Source organism: Ahaetulla prasina, chromosome 2 (assembly GCF_028640845.1).
Source record: "Ahaetulla prasina isolate Xishuangbanna chromosome 2, ASM2864084v1, whole genome shotgun sequence".
NCBI classification, from domain to species: Eukaryota; Metazoa; Chordata; class Lepidosauria; order Squamata; family Colubridae; genus Ahaetulla; species Ahaetulla prasina.
Window position 1 is genome coordinate 207,171,965 of NC_080540.1, and position 20,648 is coordinate 207,192,612.

At 40.5% G+C, this 20,648-nt stretch overlaps 2 long non-coding RNA genes across 2 annotated transcripts in view; one reads left to right on the top strand and one right to left on the bottom strand.

Moving 5' to 3' along the window:
• Window positions 1-10,104: 10,104 nt before the first annotated feature.
• LOC131191110 (uncharacterized) lies at window positions 10,105-14,452 on the bottom strand. Its single transcript, XR_009153421.1, has 2 exons — window positions 14,316-14,452; window positions 10,105-10,286 (listed from the first exon to the last, which is right to left on the bottom strand). It is a non-coding gene; the product is annotated as an uncharacterized LOC131191110 (long non-coding RNA).
• Window positions 14,387-20,648, top strand: part of LOC131191109 (uncharacterized) — a 58,385-nt gene continuing 52,123 nt past the window's right edge. The window contains exon 1 of the long non-coding RNA XR_009153420.1: window positions 14,387-14,535. This is a non-coding gene — a long non-coding RNA (uncharacterized LOC131191109). The remainder of the gene's footprint in view (window positions 14,536-20,648) is intronic.

The following is a 20,648-nucleotide window of genomic DNA, read 5'->3' on the forward strand; positions in this document are numbered from 1 at the left end:
ATACTGAAGCACTGTTAATATTAAAGTTGCTATTGAGATCAGAATTTATTTTTTTCTGCTTTTCCTTCCTTCCTTCCTTCCTTCCTTCCTTCCTTCCTTCCTTCCTTCCTTCCTTCCTTCCTTCCTTCCTTCCTTCCTCCCTCCCTCTCACAAAAATCATAACTGTCATAACTGATTTTAAAAGATTAAGGAAAGGTAAAAATATCTTCAAATTTGAATTCTAGTTATAATATTAAGATAAGAATATAGTTCTAAGACAATTATATACTTAAACAGTGATTTTTCTCTCTGTGTGTGTTTTTTTGTAGTCTAACCTGCAGCCCTGGGATTTCCCAACCAAGTACTAATCAGGTATAATTCTGTTTAACTTCTGGTCAACAAAGTTAGCCAAGTGCTACTCCTTGCTCAGACATTAAAAAGTTAGGGAGAAGATAACAAAGTTAGGTAATCCATACTCTCTTCTAATCCAGAGGCAGCAAATGATACATACATTGTCCATTCTTCCCTAACCCATCATGTCATTTCTAATAAGGAGTTGCTAGCCAGTAGTTCTTGGTTAATGTGACTGTTACACTCCCATTTTAAAATAAAATAAATACAATATAAAATGAAATAAATTAAAATAATAAAATAAAACAGTAATATATACAAAATAAAGGAAGATCTACCAATGGATGAATATTTTAATGTCAACGGTATTTTGCATATACTTCAAGGTCAATATATGCTGTCTTGTTTGATAATAAGAATAAAGATCTTTTAGCAAAAATAAGTCCCTGCATCCGCAGCAAGTGGAGGATCCAGATGAGAAATATGACCTGTAAAATTGGAGGGATTAAAAGAAGCCAAACAGAGGGAAACAATAATATTGTAACTGACTTGTTTACATTGAGTCCTCACTCCCCTTGGCAGGGTAGAGCATCAGTTAAGTCCATCTGTACTTATTTTCCTCTTTGAGCAGTATGATATTCTAGAGTTGAAGAAGTTGACTTGAATTTCACAGCTGTTTGGCTATCACTATTCCCACCGGATCCAGGCATAGTTGTCAATCTGATGAGATGCAAGTCTAGTTCACATATTTATATTCATTATATGTGTCATTCATGTGTGAACAAGATTTCATAGTTCTAATGAATAGATCACTGCTGTGGAATCTCACACTACTTCAAACCCCATGTTTTTCCAGAGTCCAACATGCTCCATCCTCTGTTAACAAGAGTAATCTCTATCAGTGAATATATGGAGGAGCAACTGCTTAGCAAGAGTCACCATAGTAAGGCAATTTTCATCCTATTAAAAACTAATAAAACCGGCGGCCTTATTTATTTATGTCTGTATTTGTAGAATTGAGATGCTGCCCAGCTTTAATGACTACGTGGTTTACATGGTAAAAAAATAAACTTAACAAAAATAAATCATGAAAATTCCCAAAACTTCAGAAGGAACAATAGAGTAGACCACAAACAAACCTCATCCATAACTAGAAAGGGATCACAGCCACCCTACACACAGGCCTGAGAACAAAACTATGTTTTCAAAACAATACCAGGATTGGACATGTACAGATCACCAGGGTGGGGGAGGGGGGAATGGTATTGCTGCTACAACTAATGCAGTGTGTGTGTGTGTGTGTGTGTATATATACATAAACATACAAACCAAAATGAAACACTTGCCCAAATTAGTTTTATGCCAACATTTTAACCACAAAATCCAGAAATAACACATTATGAACATTACAAGAACTATATGCATGAGTCTTCCATTGTGCTATGTTAGGATTAACAAATGCTCCCTTTTTAATGATCCTGTAATCCCTTAATTCAGGATAGAGTCAGGGCGACTGGATGGACCTGAGCAACAACAACTGGCCAGATGTCCTTCCTGACACCACATAGAATTCACAGCAGATATTTTTTCTTTGCACCCTAGGCGAGAAACATCAGCTGCTACCTAGGATTGAACTCTCAACCTTCTGAATGGGAGGTGAGCATCTTCACCACCAGGCCACCACGCCGTTGAATATTTGGACTAACAAAAGCAGATATGAAATTGTTCCATCCTAAATGTGATAGTACTTGATTCTATGTTTCTATATAATGAGCAATGCAACATTACATGTTCCCTGAGTCTCTCTTGTTATAAAGGCAAAAATCACTACTCATTGAATATTGGCTTATGCATTTTTTGATGGCATAACTTAAAAACTGGCCAGAGTAAAAGTAATAATGCCAGTAGATGTGATATAAATCAGTATCCAAGCACAGCTTAATACACCCAGTATAATTCCTCTCTGGCTGACCATACTCACTATATGCTTATACAGCCTGGAGCCATATCCTTTTGGCCTCATGTAATAGAAAGTTGAATGCAGAAAAGAGAAATTTGTTGATGAGATTTGAAGAAGCAGCCCAGTTTTGCACAATATAGGGCAGGACTGGGCAAGCAAAGAGAACTTTCGAAAAATAAATCAAAGTACCATTCAGTGGGAACCCATCCTCTTCCACTATATCTATGAGATAAGCTAACTCTATGACTTCATGATGACTACAGCCAACAGTCCTAAAGCAAACCTTTTATCACCAAGGCATCTACCTTCCCTTGCTCTCATTTACCTGTCATAGGCTGAAGTGCCAAGTGGAGGTGTTCTCCTATCCCTCTAAATCTGATGCATACTCTGCTGCTAGTTGCAAGATTAATGCAGTCCTTTGAGCATTGTGCCAGGATTCTTGAGAAGTACAGAAGAACAGAGCTGGAAGGGACCTTGGAGGTTCAGGCAGGAAGCCCTATACTATTTCAGACAAATTGTTGTTCAATCTCTTCTTAAAAAACTTCCAGTGTTGGAGCATTTGCAACTTCTGGAGGCAAGTTGTTCCGCTGATTAATTGTTCTAAGTAAACTGGAGCAAAGCCCAATTCAATGCTGTTTTCATTCTTTAAAGTCCAAAAAAAAAAGTTGGGAATACAGTAATGTGAAGGTATATCTGCCTCATACAAACCTGCCCTTATGTAGGAATCAGTCATTGTAAGGTATTAGACCAGAGGTCTTCAAACTTGGCAGCTTTAAGACTTGTGGACTTCAACTCCCAGAATTCTTTAGCTAGCATAGCTATGCTGGCTGGATAATTCTGGGAGTTGAAGTCTACAAGTCTTAAAGCTGCCAAATTTGAAGACCTCTGTATTAGACCAGGGGCCTCCAACCTTGGCAACTTGGCAACCTTGGCAACGAGTTGTGGACTTCAACTCCCAGAATTCCTCAGCCAGCATGTGCTGGCTGAGGAATTCTGGGAGCTGAAGTCCACAACTCGTAAAGTTGCCAAGGTTGGAGACTCTTGTATTAGACGATAGGTCACTAGAACACAGTGGCCAGTTGTCAGGGATTTCTTTTCTATTTAATGTCTATGGAGATTCTCAGTCATCCAATTCATAGTTGTCCCAAAGGTGCTTTTTCAAGAGGCAACTGGACTTTCAGATGGCTGGTTGTTTGCATTTTATTTAAGGCCACCTGGAGATTTATTTGTGTCATCAGGGCCATCTGAGTAGTGCAGTCTGCAAAGAATAAAAATCTTTCCATTCCCCACCATCCAGAGATGAAAAAGCTTCTTAGATGAGAAGTGAAACGTCTTCAAAGAAAATCCAGAAAATCCAGTTGCCTCTTGAAAAAGCACCTTTGGGACTTTTCTATTAAAAATCCCTCTGAAAACTTGCAGTTTGTATTATGTTAATTTAGATTCCTATCACTGTTTTCTTTCGATATATTTGTATTTGAATATAGAAGTGTAGGATCATACCATTATATCTGCTTGGGTGAGTGCAATTGTGATTTGTTTTTTTTAAAAAAGTGATTTATTTGTGTAATATTTTATAATAATAATATTACGGTAAGTGGGAGGGGCAGATATGGCGGAAGCAAGGGGCCCTATCATTTTTCGGGAGCACGGACTCGCTGTTTAAAAGCGATAACGTGCTCCGGTCCCTCAGTTCTTACCCGTTCCCCGGAAGGTCAGGATCCTCAGGGCCCAGGCATGCGGCTGATGTTGTGCAATGCCCGGTCCGTGGTTAACAAGGCCCCCCTGATTTGTGATCATACTTGGGGGGAGTCCGCGGACTTCATGGGCATTACGGAGACCTGGCTGGGCGCAGAAGGGGGTGTGCCCCTGGTTGAACTGTGCCCACTGGGTTTCCGAGCATTTCATCAGCCGAGGGCCCAGGGTAGGGGTGGCGGGGTGGCGGTTGTGATGAGAGAGAGTCTTGAGCCGAGAGAGTCCACTGTGCCTCAGATAGCCGGTTGTGAATCCCTTCTTGTGAAGTGGGGCCATAAGAATCAGATGGGTCTGTTGATCGCGTACCTGGCTCCTTGCTACGTGACTACAGCCCTGCCTGAGCTGCTTGAGGTGCTTGCCGGGGTGCGATTGAGATCCCCAGACTTTTGGTCATGGGGGACTTCAATCTGCCATCGGCCGGCTTGTCATCGACGGTGGTTCAGGAGTTCCAGGCTTCCATGACGGCCTTGGACCTGATCCAAGTAACTGATGGACCTACACACACGGGGGGGTCCACACTGGACTTGATTTATATCTCTGGACAGTGGTTTAATGATCTGGTATTAGGGGATTTAGTGACGACACCGGTGTCATGGACAGATCATTTTCTCCTCCGCCTAGACTTTCAGACCGCCACTCACCACCGCAGGGAGACGAAACCAATGCGTTGGTTCCATCCCAGGTGCCTGATGGACCCCGAGAGGTTCCTGACGGAGCTTGGGCCATTTCCTGATGATCTTGCCCACGGCACGACTGAAGAACTAGTTGCGGCCTGGGAACAGGCTGCGGCTGGGGCTTTGGACCGTGTCGTGCCTTTGCGGCCTCTGACCCGGCGTAGATCTCAATTGGCTCCTTGGTTCTCTGAGGAGCTGAGAGAGATGAAACGCCGGAGAAGACGCCTAGAGAGTACCTGGAGGTCCAGCCGTTCCGAGGCTGATCGGACACTAGTTAGGTCTTTTTCGAAGGCCTACCTAGTGGCAATGAGGGTTGCGAAACGTTCCTATGTTTCCACCCTCATTGCGTCGGCAGATAACCGCCCGGCTGCCCTGTTTCGGGTGACCCGTTCCCTTTTACACCAGGGGGGACGGGATGACCCCTTGCAGAGACGTGCTGAGGAGTTTAGTGGTTATCTATACGATAAAATCGCTCAGCTTCGGGATAGTTTGGACCAAGATTGTGATGATCCGGATGGGATGACTGAGACACGTCTTGTTGATGTTGTTTGGGATGAGTTTGATTCTGTGGCTCCCGAGGACGTGGACAGGCTGCTGGGGAGGTTACATGCCACTACATGTTTACTGGACCCGTGTCCCTCCTGGCTGGTGCTGGCCACTCAGGAGGTGACACGAGGCTGGCTCCGGGGAATTATAAATGCTTCTTTGTTGGAAGGGGTTTTCCCCGCTGCCTTGAAAGAGGCGGTGGTGAGACCCCTCCTCAAGAAGCCTTCCCTGGACCCAGCTATTTTGGGTAACTACCGTCCAGTCTCCAACCTTCGCTTTGTGGCGAAGGTTGTAGAGAGTGTGGTGGCATGGCAGCTTCCCCAGTACCTGGATGAAGCCGTCTATCTAGACCCGTTCCAGTCCGGCTTCCGGTCCGGGTACAGCACGGAGACAGCTTTGGTCGCGTTGGTGGATGACCTCTGGAGGGCCAGGGATAGGGGTTGTTCCTCTGCCCTGGTCCTGTTGGATCTTTCATCGGCTTTTGATACCATCGACCATGGTATCCTGCTGCGCCGGTTGGAGAGTTTGGGAGTGGGAGGCACCGTTTATCGGTGGTTCTCCTCCTATCTCTCTGACCGGACGCAGACGGTGTTGACAGGGGGGCAGAGATCGACTGCGAGGCGCCTTACTTGTGGGGTGCCTCAGGGGTCGATTCTCTCGCCTCTCCTGTTCAACATCTACATGAAGCCGTTGTGTGAGGTCATCAGTGGCTTCGGGGTGAGTTATCAGCTGTACGCTGATGACACTCAGCTGTACTTTTCCACCCCGGGCCACCCCAACGAAGCTGTTGAACTGCTGTCTCATTGCCTGGAGGCCGTACGGGTCTGGATGGGGAGAAACAGACTCAGACTCAATCCATCCAAGACGGAGTGGCTGTGGATTTCGGCACCCCGGTACAGTCAGCTGCAACCGCTGCTGTCTGTTGGGGGCGAGTCACTGGCCCCAACAGAGAGGGTACGCAACTTGGGCATTCTCCTGGATGGACGGCTGTCATTTGAAGATCATTTGGCGGCCGTCTCCAGGAGAGCCTTCTACCAGGTTCGCCTGGTCCGCCAGTTGCATCCCTTTCTGGACCGGGATGCCTTATGCACGGTCACTCATGCTCTCGTCACTTCCCGCCTGGATTATTGCAATGCTCTCTACATGGGGCTACCCCTGAAGTGCACTCGGAGACTCCAGTTAGTCCAGAATGCAGCTGCGCGGGTGATCGAGGGAGCTCCTCGTTGCTCCCGGGTAACACCGCTCCTGCGCAGTCTGCACTGGCTACCTGTGGTCTTTCGGGTGCGCTTCAAGGTTTTGGTTACCACCTTCAAAGCGCTCCATGGCTTAGGGCCCGGGTACTTACGGGACCGCCTGCTGTTACCTTATGCCTCCCATCGACCCGTACGCTCTCACAGAGAGGGTCTCCTCAGGGTGCCATCCGCCAAGCAATGCCGGCTGGCGGCCCCCAGGGGGAGGGCCTTCTCTGTTGGAGCACCTACGCTCTGGAATGACCTTCCCCCCGGTTTGTGCCAAATATCTGACCTTCGGACCTTTCGCCGGGAATTAAAAACTCACTTATTTATTCAAGCGGGACTGGACTGACTGATTTTTTAAATTCCAAATTTTAAAGTTTTAATCCTTTGTAATTTTATATGGGGTATTTTAGGTTAGGTCAATCTGACGGTTTTAATTCGGCCACTATTGAATAGGTATTTTAAATTGATATTTTAACTTTGTATACTTGCTGTTTATATTTTTGGCTGTACACCGCCCTGAGTCCTTCGGGAGAAGGGCGGTATAAAAATTTAAATAAATAAATAAATAAATAAATTATAGAAAGGTGATTTAGAAGTTAAAAATGCTATTCTTCCCTTGCATCTCATTTCAAGTTATGATTATGTATGAACTACTTTATGTGTTTTCAGTTTCGCTTTCTAAATGCAAAAAAAAAAGGGGGGGGGAATCAAACTAATACCTAACTTGTATCTCTTGGGGTCTGAACCACTAAATCTGGCTTAATTTTGCTGAAAACTACAATTTGCTTCAGAGTGGCTCAGAATTTAAGCTGAGGATCATGAACTTTGGCAAACCTTTTAGAGCAAATCAGGGTCCAATTACCCAGCAAGTTATCCACAATGAAATCACCAAGCATTCAGATTTTTCAGAAACCTGAACCCAGATCAGCGTTGCCTTCTCTTGCTTTAACAATGACCATAATTCAGGATGTAGAAAGCAATGTGAAGTTACAGCTGCCAGTTCTTAAGCTGGTGTTGGCTTTTGGCATTCTATATGTAGCGAGTTCTTTCCAAAAACCCAGGTTGTTGTGACACATTGGTGTAGGGTATGTGTCAATCCCAGCAATGTGGCCTTTTGCAATTGACAGATGGAAATTTTGTTAATGTGCCAATTTTCTAAGTACCATCCAAGTTTTTTTGGTATGCAACTCAGTGTGCCAATAACCATTGGGGCCACCATGGCTGGTATATGCAATAATCTTCCATTTTCGATTTTCAGATCTTGATACTTTGTGATCTTCTTCAATATCTTGTCTTGTATTCTACTATCCCCTGGTTCTGCCACATCAATTATCCACACTTCTTTTCAACCTCAGTTAAATCCATGTGTTACAAGCCAAGACTTTCTTGAGTTGTAAAGAAGATAAGGAGAGCTTTATTTTCAGAGTTGCAAGATGCTGTTTAATGTAGTCTCCCAATAAAGCAGAATTATCTTATCTGATTGTGTTTCCTATGTATTCTACCTGGTAAATCTGAAATGAAATATTACATGGCATAATGAATTCTCAAAATCCACTACAACTGGCTATCAAGTTTGTCCTTATGAGGAGCTTCAAGTTACATACTTGGTTCACTTTCCTTTATCTCTTGAATAAATATTGTGAATTAATATGATATGACATGATAAATAATGTATATAGTATTTATTCTATATTCTATTCCATTCTTTACTCTACTCTACTCTACTCTACTCTACTCTACTCTACTCTACTCTACTCTACTCTACCTCTTACTCTTACTCTTACCCTTACCCTTACCCTACCCTACCCTACCCTACCCTACTCTACCCTAGCTGGTAATTTTTGATGACATGGACTGTTAGATCCCATTTCTATGCTCATAGTAATAATTGTGTAGCAAAAGGAGGCAGATCATCTTAACCTTGACAGATCACTGATGGATCTTTTTTAAAAAATCATTTGGCTTGCATCTAGACTAGTTTAAGCCACTACAAATAATATGCAATCACAAATTCATTTTTCCCTTTACTATGCAAAATAATGTCTTTCTATCATACCATTGTATCAAAAGAATACTATAGTAGGTTGTTAGTTAGGAAATTCACCATGTTGCTATTTAGGATGCAACAGCCATAGGCTGTTTACTGTGATTCATTTTTTGTTTTTACTACCAGTTCATGCCTTAAACATAGAAACATAGAAAATGACGGCAAAAATAGATTTACCAGCTCATCGAATCTGCCCTTTGAGTTTCCTCATACTTCTTCATAGTACTTCTACAGATAGTCATCAACTTATGACCACAACTGAGCCCCAAATTTATGTTACTAAGTGAAAAATTTGTCAAGTGAATTTTACAACTTTTCTTGCCACATTTGTTAAGTCAATCACTGCGGTTGTTAAATTAGTAACACAGTTGTTGAGTGAATCTGGTTTCCCCATTGACTTTGCTTGTCAGAAGGTTTCGAAAGGTGATCACATGACCCCAGGAAACTGCAGCCATCATAAATGTGAGTCAGTTGTCAAGCACCCAAGTGTAAATCATGTGACCACGGGGATGCTGCAATGGCCATAAGTGTGGTCATAAGTCATTTTTTTCAGTGCTGTTGTAAACTTTGAATGGTCACTAAGTGAACTGTTGTAAATCGAGGATTACCTGTATTTTTAGATCTCATTCACATCTTCCCTCTTCATTGTGATGGGATCGACTCTGTTAGCAAATAAAGTACTAGCAGTTACTTTACTGCTGGAATTCCAGACTGCTGCAATCTCAGCCCAATCCGCATATAGACGAGAGGTCGAACGACTAGCCTTGTGGTGTGACCGAAACAATCTGGAACTGAACACACTCAAAACCGTAGAAATGGTGGTAGACTTTAGGAAAAACCCTTCCATACTTCCACCTCTCACAATGACAACACAGTATCAACAGTAGAAACCTTCAAATTTCTAGGTTCTATCATATCGCAAGATCTCAAATGGACAGCTAACATCAAAAACATCATCAAAAAAGGACAACAAAGAATGTTCTTTCTGCGCCAACTCAGTAAGCTCAAACTGCCCAAGGAGCTGCTGATTCAGTTCTACAGAGGAATTATTGAGTCTGTCATTTGCACCTCTATAACTGTCTGGTTTGGCTCTGCAACCCAACAAGAAAGACACAGACTTCAGAGGATAATTAGAACTGCAGAAAAAATAATTGCTACCAATCTGCCTTCCATTGAGGACATGTATACTGCACAAATCAAGAAGAGGGCCGTGAAAATATTTACAGATCCCTCACATCCTGGACATAAACTGTTTCAACTCCTACCCTCAAAATGACGTTATAGAGCACTGCACACCAGAACAACTAGACACAAGAACAGTTTTTCCCGAAGGCCATCACTCTGCTAAACAAATAATTCCCTCAACACTGTCAAACTATTTATTAAATCTGCACTACTATTAATCTTCTCATCGTTCCCATCACCAATCTCTTTCCACTTATGACTGTATGACTGTAACTTTGTTGCTGGTAATCCTTATGATTTATATTGATATATTGACCATCAATTGTGTTGTAAATGTTGTACCTTGATGAAGGTATCTTTTCTTTTATGTACACTGAGAGCATATGCACCAAGACAAATTCCTTGTGTGTCCAATCACACTTGGCCAATAAAAAATTCTATTCTATTCTATTCAATAGACATGGCTGGTAGCCATTAAGCCATTAACTTCCAGTTAGCTTGTCGATGGAGACTTCACTGGCCCTTCCTTTTTTTTTAGAAGGATTCACATGGAACTGTTAGAAAAAAAGAGAAGAAAGAAAAGAAGTTTAACTTTTAATTTAAAAGTAAATTAAAAACTGAGATGATCGAGGTGTTTTTTCCCCCCTGAAGATACATTTTGGTTTGTGTAAATGTTATTCCCCTGTGTCCTTTTTTGCAGACAGAGGAGCAGGTGTGTGCTGAAGATCAAATACGAATTGTGCAAAACTCTTCTGAGGTCCCTATTATTTTATATCCGTATGAATAATTTAAGATGCCTTTAATGGACTCAGTAGCTGAAAGTAATAAACCCCTTAAACATCTCATATGACATTTTGAATTTCTTTATTGATTTTTCCATCTCCAAGGATTTTAGAAAAGTTCATGGGAGACCTGTACTTACAAAAACTACTGAAAAAAAGTGTTTATCTAAAAATACATCGGGCATTATTATTCATTTATATGGTGATAGTGGCATTTTATTTTTGGATTTCTTAAGATATGTGTTTCATCTTTAGGCCTTTTAATGTTGTATTTATGATTATGTAGGTTTCTTCAAAAAAAAAACCTACCACATTTTTTTTATTTGCATTTATATCCCGCCCTTCTCCGAAGACTCAGAGCGGCTTACACTATGTTAGCAAATTACTATCCTTTTAACTAAAAAAATAATCAACTTGATCCAGGAAAGAAACTTAGGAAGGACTTACCCTAATGTATCAGGCAGCTAAAAGTGACAGAGGGAGATTTGTATCTTTAGAGTTGCGAGATTCTATAGATGTAGCCTTACAATAAAGTAGAATGAGCTCATCTGGTCCTGTATTCTGTCAAGTTTCCTTTGGAGGAATGACATCAATCTATGTTTCTTTCTCTGATTGTTTAGTAGGTTACCCCCTCTGTTGTCTGATTGTTTCCTAAGCAGGGGCAAAATCATTTTCACACACCATTGAGCAGAGGTCTCCAACTTTGGCAACTTTAAACCTGGTGGACTTCAAGTCCCAGAATTCCGAGGCCAGCTGGCTGGGGATTTCTGGGAGTTGAAGTCCATCAGGCTTAAAGTTGCCAAGGTTGGAGGCCTCTGCCACTGAGGTAGGACAAGAAGCAACGGGTGGAAACTAATCAAGGAGAGAAGTAACTTAGAACTAAGGAGAAATTTCCTGACAGAACAATTAATTAATGGAATAACTTGACTCCAGAAGTTTTGAATGCTCCAACACTGGAAATTTTTAAGAAGATGTTGGATAACCATTTGTCTGAAGTGGTTTAGGGTTTCCTGCCTAAGCAGGGGGTTGGAGTAGAAGACCTCCAAGATCCCTTCCAACTTTGTTATTCTATTTCATTACGGTAACAAATTGCCACAATATGTTACATTTCAACAGTATGCCCATGAACTATTTCAGATATTTGTCTCAGCTTAATTACTGACTAGGTTGTCTCAATTTCCTGGTCTATACAATAAATGAGAGGAGAAATATATTCTTCTAGAGCAGTGAATGGAGCTAAAATTGGCAGAAATGAAGATCCAGAAAGATTTTTGATAAACTTTAAATATGGCTGACCAAAAACACAGCTATAAACCTGCACACAAGCTGTCAGATCAAATGAGGTGAATTTGATTTCCAGTTCATTAAAGCAAGGATGCCTAATAGAAAGAAGCCTAATACTGATGAAATTCAGGATATAATTCATAGAGGTCTATAGTGTTTCTTTTTTTAAAAAAAAAGTGCTGAGATTTTGCCTTTTTACACGTTGACCTCATGTAAGGAGTGGTAGTTTCTAGAGAGAATTTTCAAATGAAATCTTCACAGCCAGAAAAGAGCACACTGATGACACCAGAAGGGAGTAAAAAGGAGAATAATTAAATAATTATTCAAGTAGAGCCTGTATGGTAATTTGAAGCAGATGCATGGAATTCCATTCTGTGTTGAGAAATGCATTCAAGAAAGTATAGCTGTGCAGGATCCAACAATCAGTGGTATCGTCCTAGGGGAACAAAGGAATCTTAACATTCCTGTACTAGATTATTTACTTTGAAAGCCAATGGCATTACTCAAACAAGGACTACCGGATCCAAGACTACCAAGCCAGGCATATATTCCAAGTCTTCTCCACATCTGTTTTAGGTAGATATTCCAAAGCCTGCTAATCAGAAGAGCAAATATTTCTACATCCTCTTCTTTACATGAACACGAGTAGGCCAACGTTATGCAGCTGTGGCGAGATGCTTCCAGATCAGTATATATAGTAAGAGGTGAAAAATAAATACTCATTTCTATATATTGGGGGGGGGGGGAATGCTCAATTTTTCCCCCTAACAACAACATTTTCATATGTCAAGGAGTGAAAGATTTTTTCTTCTAGTTCCCCCCCCCCTTTCCTAATTTTATGTAAAGAAGAAAAAAAATCCCATGTGGCATCTGAAGGTTGAGGAGCAAATGTAGACTAAGACAGCCAAGACAACTGTTTCTCAAAGTTTGTCTTTCTCTAACTGACTTCTCTCCAGATGTGCTGGCACTACAAACCCATTTTCCTTTAGTTTCCATAGTCTTTGGCCATGTTGGATGAGAATCGTGGGGGCTGTAGCACTAACAGTTCTTTAGTTCCCAAGGTAGAGAAGGACCTTCCAGAAGTTGTTTTCCTCTCAGAGGAAACAGCCTCTAGCTTTCTTCACATTTCTGCAGCATCTCATTTTTGAAGTAGTTCTGCCACTGAACAAACATGCTCTGAAATTCATCTCAATTACGGAGCCCAAAAACATGCAAACTCTAATATCAGCATATTCAAATAAGTCATTTAATAGAATTCAATACAGCCGCGTTGCTTTCCCCACTCCCTATGCTGCCAATATTTCTAGTTGTCCCTTTATTAGAGGTGTATTTTTTGTCTGTACATAAAGAATTTCTATCCATTACATTCTCCTATTTTAGGATCAGCTTTTTGATCACACTTAGTTTTACTTTCCGTTAGTATCAAGAATTCCAACTTGGTGCTCTAAAATTTCCATTACTTCCGCTCTGCTGGAGTGGATGATGTCAAGAACCACATCAGAATGACGTCAAGGATAGTTGATTCCCTTGTTTTTCTCTCCATCCTCTGAAGGAGAAAATTGTTGTCAAAGCAGGCCAGGAATTTTCTACAACTACCATGATTTTGCCAGAGTTTGCCTCCCGAGAGCTTTCAGGTGAATTCATGTTCCCCATCGTTCCTACTTCATGACTCTCTGAAAGATTTGCAGCTAGTTTTTGAAAACATCAACCACTTCTTTTGGTAGTCTATAATAAATACCAACATCAGTACTGCTTGTATGTTATCTTCCACCTGTTTTAATGCAGATGACCTCAATAATTCCAGTAACTTCATCACTATGAATATTTTTACCATTTCCAGCTTATAATGCAACTATCCCTCCCCTTGTAGGGGTTCTAGTACTTTTGAATAACTGGATTTAAACAGATGTTTAAACAGATTAACAGAGTTGGAAGTGACCTTATAGGTCATCTAGTCCAGCCCCCCCCTCGCTCAAGCAGAAGACCCTACACAATTTCTGACAAATGGCAGTCCAATCTTTTCTTGAAAGTCTCAAGTGATGAAGCTCCCACAACTTCCCACAACTTCCATTGGTTGATTGTTCTCACTGTCAGAAACTTCCTCCTCATCTCTAGGTTGAATCTCTCCTTGGTCAGTTTCCATCCATTATTCCTTGTCTGGCCTTCAGGTGCTTTGGAAAACAGCTTGACCCCCTCCACTCTGTGACAACCCCTCAAGTATTGGAAGACGGCTATCATGTCTCCCCTGCTCCTTCTCTTTATTAGACTAGCCATGCTTTCAGTCACAGATTTGTCCCATTAGGTCTACTTTTTTTTTCTTCCACTACCAAGAATCATCTTTGAGTAAAGGGAGGGAGGGAAGAAGGAAGGAAGGAAGGAAGGAAGGAAGGAAGGAAGGAAGGAAGGAAGGAAGGAAGGAAGGAAGGAAGGAAGGAAGGAAGGAAGGAAATTTTGGAATAAATCAATCCAGAGTGCTCACTCGATGCACACAGGCTCAAATTATCTTACTTCACTCACATGTGACATGAGACCAAGGAATTGACAATCCTACAGTTTCCACATCTTGATGGGAGAGCCCATTTGTCTGCTGTTGATTGGCACTTCAGTCAGTGACTCTCTACAATTGAAAACAGGAACGGTCCACCAGATGGCTTGAAGACTGGGGACGCTACAAACCTTGCTGAGATTAGAACTGGATTTGCACGCCAAAACTTATAATTGTGACTTAAGGCAATAGGTAAGGAACATTGCAAAACTCCAAATTCTTCTCATCACAGCTTAAGTCTCTGGAATGGAAAGTGTGGGTGTGCTTGTATAGCCTTATCGAGGGAGCATGCCTGAACTGGATGCTTTCACACAAGTCAGAGGGATGGGATTCTCGAGTTTTTTGGGGTTGAATAGAAAGTCCTGAAGAGACATACACATGCATTAGATTAAAGCAGCTCAGCCTAACTTGGGAACAGACAGCAGCCAAAAAGCTTGTTAAATTTGCTTTTTAAGCTTATATATACAGATAGTCCTCGATGCATGCCCACAATTGAGCCCCAAATTTATGTTGCTAAGTGAGAAATTTGTTAAGTAAGTTTTGTCCCATTTTAAAACTTTTCTTGCCACATTTGTTAAGTGAATCACTGGGGTGGTTAAATTAGTAACATGTTTGTTAACTGAATCTGGTTTCCCCATTGACTTTGCTTGTCAGAAGGTTGCAAAAGGGGATCACAAGACCCTGGGATACTGCAACCATCATAAATGTGAGTCAGTTGTCAAGCATCCAAATGTAAATCATGTGACCACACCCATAAGTGTGGAAAATGGTCATAAGTCACTTTTTTCAGTGCCGTTGTAATTTCAAAAGGTCACTAAGTGAACTGTTGTAAGTCAAGGACTGCCTGTATTAGATAAACACAGAGAACAAAACACTTACTGAAAAATTCATATATCTTACTAAGCCAATGTTTTCTTAATCTCAATTTGTTGAATAAGAGTTGATTGTTTGTAATTATCTACTATATTAAGCAATTAATTATGGTTTACAAGCCACAATCGCTTCTCTGAAAAAGCAACTAAGAACTTCTCTACAGGTTTTGGACTAGTTTTAGATGAAATGAAAAATAATTCAATTTTAAGCAATTGTGGATGACACTTGGGGAACCCTGACCAAATGCCATACTGCCAATATTGGATAAACTGAAAAGAAGTATGGCTTAAATATAATAGATATTTTCTAATTTTGAAGATTTGTTTATGTCTAAGATCTTGTGATGGTGAACTGTGATTTTTGCTTTTTCTTTCTTACATCTGCTTCCTTATGCCAATATACAAATGTTACGGGACTGAGACCTTGAATAAATAGCAAATATATTAAAAAAGCACAGAAATAATATTTAGTGTCACATTTTTTCTGGAGAATTTTTCTTAATATATGGCATGAAACTAAACTAAAAGTCTAAACTTTAATTCTGATGACAAGATTAGTAAATAAACTTTAAAAAGTGGCCTCAACATAGTCTCAACGACTCTCAGAAAAACTGCTAATGGCCAGTTGACTGCAAGGAATATAAATCCTTTCATCTCCAAAATTCAGTCAGAACTGAAGAAGCTTTTTGGATGAGAAGCAAAATGTCTTAAGGAAAAATGAAGTCCAGTTGCCTTTGAAAAAGCACCTTTGGGACAACCATCACCTGGATGACTGAAAATCTCCACAGACATTAAACTTAAAAAAGGACACACACACAAATATAGACACAGACACACACAATCTCCCCTCAGCCACACAATTAAAGTTGAAAGATCAGGGAACAAATACCCAAGAACTCACTTTTCCCAAATGTTTATTTGCTTCACATGTTAGATTCAATATACTGAATATCATATCAATCCAAATTCAGCCCAAATTGTCATTTGTCACATATACACAGGCCTTTGGGCAAATATTTAAAAAGAATGTTCCTCAATTCCCTGGCAAAATGCTGTAAATTAAGACATACGTTTTGCTTGGTAGGCCTATATTGGCTAGATCTGAAATAACTGCACAGAATTTTTTTTAAAAAAATCATTTTCTGTTTCTAAAGCTTTCATAGGTTCCTCCTCTGAGACCAAATTAACCTGTCCTTCCTTCTACCAATTATATATTTTGTGCTGGAATTCTCTATCTCGGGTCTACCCTGTAGTTCTTAAAACTACTGCCTACAGTCTGTACTTCTCCTCTGTCAATAATCTCTTTTTTTCCCCACAAGCATAAAAAAAAGGATTTTTAAATTTTTTTTTTAATCTTGAGTAAGATGCTGAATCTGCAGACTGAAAAAAAAAGAAGAAGAGATATATGCCTTTTCCAAGGAAGACTGCCTCCAGAGACAGATTCTTCTTTTGGCTATATTCCCCAAATATTTTCCCTCTTCAAATTATTTTGGCCTGAGCCCATTGACGTCAGTGGGCTTTCTAGTGAGATGAATGTTTTTAGGATTGTAGACTTGGCACAAAGTGGCAAGTGGCCCTTGATTGCAGGGAAATGTGAGCATGGACGCCAGCTGATGATGTAGCCCTCCGGTTCTCCAGTTGGGATAAACCTGGAGCTACACTGATGTGGCAGTGGCACTCATCCCACTTGGTTTCTCTGGGATCATCAATTACGATGTCAAAACGGTTCAACCCTGCTGGCTGGGAATTCTGGAAGTTGTTATCCTAGCATACCAAATAGGCTTATTCAGAGCAGGATTCCTGATAGACTTTTTTCCGTCATGATTGAGAATGGAATGCTGGAATCTGGCAAATGTTCCTGTAGAGAGAAGGCTTAGACAAGTATCTGTCAATCTCAGCAACTGTAAGAGGCATGGACTTCAACTCCCAGAATTCCCCAGCCAGCAATGCTGGCTGGGGAATTCTGGGTGTTGAGGTCCACACATTTTAAAGTTGCTGAGATTGAAAGACACTGGCTTAGACTCACTCATGACTTAGCATCATTTGCCGTCCTGAAGCCACATCCCAGTAACTTCCTGATGAAGCAAATAAAGATATATTTGAGGCAAGCAAGTTGGGTAGATTGGTTGGGAAATCCTTCCTACAGCATGTTAAAATGGTCTGTTTATTTTGGTGGATGCTGTTGTCCAAAGAATTTGGTCATCTGACTGCTCAGAACTCTTTCATTTCCAAACATATACCTGATAGTGTAACTTTCTCTGCCTATTGCACAACCCTTTCCCTTGTGTATGTGTGTACCTTTGCTTCTTTGTTTCTTTTTCTTTTTAAAAGAAACCACTTGCCTTGATTAAATGATTGCCTCACAAGGAAACCGAAAGTGTTACTTAACGGAACCTGCCCAGATCTCTTGGCTGCATTATCAATAAAGCTTTTCGCCGTTGGCTTTTATATCTTGGCAAAGTTTCGTCCAAAGCCCTCTGATAATTTCGGATGATTTTTGTACTGTATAGAGGAGTTTTCAACCACAGAGATCATGAAGTTCATTCCAATTTACATTTTCCTTTGCAATGCAAAGATTCATTCTGATTTAAGATTCCCACATTTTGTTTAATTTTTAAAAAACTGGACCATTTACACCTCTTCAGTCCCCTCGGAATCACAGCAGACAAGGAAAGTGTGATATTCCTCATTCTTTGGTCACATACTGAGCTTTAACCAGCCTTATCCCACATCCCTGCCTAACAGTTTCAAACTTCCTTGTATTACCTTTTTTATAAAGGGACTAAAAATTCAGAGCCGAAGGCTGAAATTGTACGGTCAGTAAGTAGGAACTTGTTTTAAGAATGGTCTGGCCAAGGGTATCTAATGAAAGTACTTAATAAAGGGTTGATCCCTATGCTCTAGGGATCCCTATGATCCCTATGTATTATTATTTAGATCTTCATTGCTTCTTTCTCTGAACAATCTGTTCCTGCATTTGAACAGAAACCTATTTCTGCTGTTCTGATTCTTCTCCCCTGTTTAAAGAGGCATTAGTCTTGGAATCAAAACTTGGATTCTCCATTTTTATGATGTTGTTTTTATTGTTGCTTTCTTTCATAACTCATCTTTTCGTTTTAAAGGGAACCAGATAATTCAATTGACCATTATTTACTCCACAAAGACTAGGTTGTATTATTGTGGATGAGGGTCACTTTTTCTATTTTTCTTTCCTACAGGCAGGGACACAATATTATGCAGTGAGGTAATGCCATCATTGCTTGCTTTCATCTTTTTTTCGGTCTGGTGGGATTTTTGACCCATATTTAAAGGTCCTTTTTTATGTCAATAAAAAATGGAGTGGGTGCATTCAGCTTGTTTGAGAGAAAAAGCCTATTTAATTTGCCAGAAGGGGAAGACTCAGATGCCACAGTAATTATAGTTACTGTATACAACTCTTTTTTTTTAGGAAGAAGTCTGTCGATAGACTACCATCTTGGGTTTTGGTTAATTCCGTATACCTTTGTCCAGTGGTGGAATTCAAATAATTTAACAACCGGTTCTCTACCCTAATAACCGGCTGAGTGGGCGTGGCCATGGTGGCAGCACTTGGCTTCCTGCACCTCCCTGGGAGCAAAAATGGGCCAAGGGGTGGAATGCGCCCCCCCGCCCCCCTGCCCCCCACCTCCTGTTTTGGGACAAGGCGGCCTCCTGGGAGCAAAAACAGGCCATGGGGGTGACGCATCTCACCTCCCCACACTCCATTTTGGGTCTAGTAGGCCTCCCTGCACTTACCTGGGAGCCAAAATGAGATGCATGGGGACTCCTGGAAGGGACAGGGTGGGAAGGGGTGGTGCCAGCCATCAATTTAACTACCATTTTGCCCGAACCAGCCCAAACTGGCTGAATCCCGCCACTGCCTTTGTCTCATTGTTTCAGTGCTTAATTTAAGGTACCCAAAGTAACAGCAAATTCTACAATAAAAATATTATTTAAAGCATAAGTAACACGGGTCTCACTTTATTCTTTATTCTGAAATGTGTCCTAGGCTAAAACTCTTAAATCATCTGGACTCCCTGTATTAAGTGGTCATTTCCATTAGCTTAGTTCTACCTGGACTTGACAAAAGAACTGCAGGATGTTTTCTCAAGGGTACTTTTCCAAAAGGCAAAGGAACTTTCTTGTTTTTCTTTAAAGATGTTTCGTTTCTCATCCAAGAAGTTTCTTCAGCTCTTGACCGGATGGTGGGAAATGGAAGGATTTATCTCCTTGCAGGCAGCTGGTCATTTCCATTCTTTTAGCGAGTCGTTAAGGCCACCTGGAGGTTTCAGATGACCCTGTGTCATCAGTGTGTTCCCCACCATCCAGTCAGAGTTGGAGAAGCTTCTCAAATAAGAAGCGAAACATCTTCAAAGAAAAAACAGAAAGTCCAGTTGCCTCTTGAAAAAAGTGCCTTTGGGACAACTGTAACCTGGATGACTGAGAATCTCCATAGCCATGCAGGATGGTTTGATTGTATCCTTTTAATAGCTATTAGAGTTACAATGATGATTGAGCTTGGAAACTATTTAGAAATGAAATCCAGCCCCTAAACAGGGAAAAATAAGAAATTATATCTCTTAACTTACATATGACTGGCATGAGGTCATTATTGAGGAGACTTAGTATCTCAGAGAAACATTCTTGTGATTTGTTAAATATTTGTTAAATATTTTAACACAACTCCCAGTGATTCCTCCAGTAATGGATGCTGGGGAATTGTAGTTTGGCAATATACATTTTATTTTTATTTATTTTTCACATTTCTGTATTGCCCATCTCCCTCTAAATGGGCTTTTCTTTTCTGGAATTGTTTTTTATTTTTAACAAAAAACAAACAAACAAAAAAACCCTCATCAAATCAATTACAATGTGCTGTATGCGTGTTAACATATCTTCTTGTGCAATCACAAAGTAAACATCTCTTTCATACATATATCTTATATTTTCTTTTCTAACATATCTTTCCGTCTAACCAATGATAAAATAAATCCCATATTTTATAATATTGCTTATCTTCTTGCTCTCTAATTTCAAATGTTAATTTACTCATCTCTGCACATGCCATCATTTTTCTAATTATTTCATCTTGCGAAGGTAACTCCTCATTTTTCCAATTTTTAGCAAACACAATCCTGGCTGCTGTAATAATATTCACAATCAAATATTTTACATCTCTAGTATATATCTCAGGTATAATTCTGAAGTGGGCTTTTCTATAGGGCCCTTAGACCCCCATCACTTCCTAAATAATACAAAGAAAATTGTGGGTGCAATTCTTTGTATTATCTTTGTATTAACACAGACATATTTGAACCATTGTAACATTTATTTATATGTTTTATATAAATACAATTTATATTTATATGATTTATATTGATGTTTCCTAATATGATTTGATTTCTTATTTGTAGC